Source organism: Octodon degus, unplaced genomic scaffold (assembly GCF_000260255.1).
Source record: "Octodon degus isolate 3935 unplaced genomic scaffold, OctDeg1.0 scaffold00007, whole genome shotgun sequence".
Classification (NCBI taxonomy): Eukaryota; Metazoa; Chordata; class Mammalia; order Rodentia; family Octodontidae; genus Octodon; species Octodon degus.
The window spans coordinates 12,613,348-12,616,319 of record NW_004524583.1 but is presented as its reverse complement, the minus strand read 5'-3'; positions in this window follow the sequence as shown (position 1 = coordinate 12,616,319).

Below are 2,972 nucleotides of genomic sequence, written 5' to 3'. Positions count from 1 at the left end.
AAAATTTCAAAGCAAATCTCCTGGAATAGATAGAGGAAAACTAAACCTGGGGAACTATCTTTCAATCGCAGAATGTGAAGAATCAATAGAAAAAAATTAATAGAAATATCAAGGGTTTAAACTGTGATGTTTTCTCTCTTGCGTTTTATTCAAATGTTGTCATTTTTCTCTGAAAATAATATTGTAAATAATTGTGATTATAGCATGGTACATATTATATTGGGGCACTTTTACTTACACTAAAGACCTTTCCTATATATTTTAATAAACATTTTCAGGAAAAGCAGCTATCTTTAAGTAACTAAAGTTCATCTAATAAGTCAATATGCTAAAATCAGTAAACTCATGTCTTCCCGTAAGCTCAATTCTGTTTCCAAAGTACTTCAAGTAAAATAATCTGGAAAAGAAGACTACAGTTTACTTTAGTTAGTTTTCGTCGAGCATATTTTCAAATCTGATTATGTTTTTACTATATTGTGGAATATGATTTATTTGGGAATCTTTAGTTTTTATTGTTTTATGGAATAAATCTTCATTTATCAAAAAAAAAAAGAACTGACCCTTTGGAGAACCAGAAAACCTGGCCCAAGAGGATTTGCAGGGCAAGAGCCATGGACTGGGGGATGCCATGAGTTTGTGCACAAGCGCTTCACAATAGCAGCAACCTGACCATACAACAGTGGTCTCCCACTGGCAAGCAGCCCCATGCCTGTGACCAGTGTCCCTTTGTCTGCACCCAGAGCAGACACTCATCACCACCACGTGGACAGCATGGAGCCTGGCAACACCCACTTCAAGGGCCCACACTGCTGTGTGCTTTTGCCTCAAGTATACTGGGCAAACGCCTGTGGCAGAAGCATCCCAAGCTGGGCGGGGTGGCCTGAGTACAGGAAGGCTGTCCCTCATGCTGTGGTCAACAGTTGTGGTGACCTTATGGTCTTTGTCTTCGTCAAATAAATGTCTTCCCCTATTTTAAAAAAATCAGAACTGAACCAAACTTTTGAACAAATAGACTTAGTAGACCCCACAACATCTGAATATACATTCTTCTCAGCTGCACATGGGATGTTCTCCAAAACAGACCACATACTAGCTCATAGAACATGTTTAAGTAAATGCACATTTACTTAAACAGGAAATTATTCTATGCTTATTATCAGACCATAATACAATGAAATTGGAAATCAATGGCAAAAGAAACCACAAAATTACACGAATATATGGAAATTAAACAACAACACCCTTCTGAACAACCAATGGGTCACAGAAGAAAGTAGGAAGAAATTAGACGGTTTCTACAATTAAACAACAATGCTGGTACAACTGCAGGAATTTAAAATATACAATGAAAGCGGTCCTACCAGGGAAGTTGGTAGGACTCACCAACTCACCTCAGAATAACATAGCAAAGCAAAACATGTAGAAAGCTCAAATAATCTAATGCTGAACCTCAAGCTTCTAGAAAAAGAAGAGTAAGTGAAGTGTAAAGCTCAGAAGAAGGAGAAAATTATAAAGATCAGAGCAAAACTTGATGCAATGGAGGTGAAGAAAACAATACAAAGAATCAATGAATCAGAGTCGGTTGTCTGAAAGATTAAATAAAATTGACAAACCCCTAGCCAACATCAAAAAAGGAAAGAAAAGTCTCAAATCCATGAATTAGGAATGAAAAGGGTGAAATCACAACAGACTTTTCATTCTAAATAAATCAATATCACCAATGAAAGTCTGGGGATACAGCTCAGCAGTGCAGTGCCTGCCTGGCAAGCTTGATTCCTGGTACAGTCAACACCACCACCCAACCTATCATAAAAGAAAAGTCCAGGCCCTGATGGATTTACTGATGAGTTCTATAAGAAACTGAGAAAAGACCTAATGTCACTACTTCCCACACTCTTTAATGAAATTGAAAGAGAAACAATACTTCCAAATTTGTTCCTGGAAGCAAGCATTAGGCTGATACGAAAACCAGAGAAGGATCTATTCAAAAACAGAACTATGGAAAATTTCCCTGGTGAACATAGAGAGAGGAATCCTCAGTAAGATACTGTCAAACAGAATGCAGCAAATCATCAAGATTATATACTATGACCAAGTAGGATTCATCCCAGGGATGCAGGGATGCTTCAACATATGCAAATCAATAGACATAGGGGGCCAGGGAGATGGCTCAGTAGAATAAGTGCTTGACTGGCAAGCGCAAGGGCCTGAGTTAAATCCTTGGTTCTGAAAAAAAAAAAAAAAAAAAAAAAACCCAAAAAACAAAAACCACCATGTTAACAGAGCCAAAGACAAAAATCATATTATCATCTCAACAGCTGCAAAAAAAAGGCTTTTGACAAAGTCTAACACCCATTCATGATTTTTAAAAACTTACAGAAAATTGGAATGGATGGTCTTTATCTCAATCTGATCAAAGCCACCTATGACAAACCAACTGCCAGCATCATAGTAAATGGACAAAAACTGAAAGCTTCACTCTAAAATCAGAAACAAGACAGGGATGCCCACTGTTATCACCACTCTTATTCAGTATAATTCTGGAAACATCAGTCAGAGCAATTAGATAAGAGTAAGTATAAAAAGGAAGATGTTAAATTATTATTATTTGCAGATGACCTGATACTCTACATAGAAGACCCCTAAAATTCTACCAAAAGACTTCTAGATTTAAAAGCCAGATTCAGTAGCATAGCTAGACACAAAGTCAACACTCACAAATCAATAGCTGTCCTGTACACAAATAACAAACTCGTTGAGAGAGAAATTAGGGAAACAACACCTTTCACAATAACATGCTCCAAAATGAAATACCCAGAAATCAATCTAACAAAGAAAGTAAAAGACCTCAACCCTGAAAATTACCATACTCTGAAAAACAGTTTTGAAGAGGATATTAGGATTTTTTTTTTTTCTCCGAGTGCCCTCAGGGGTGGTTTGGCTGGCCGGAGTGTTGTGGGGATTGAACTACA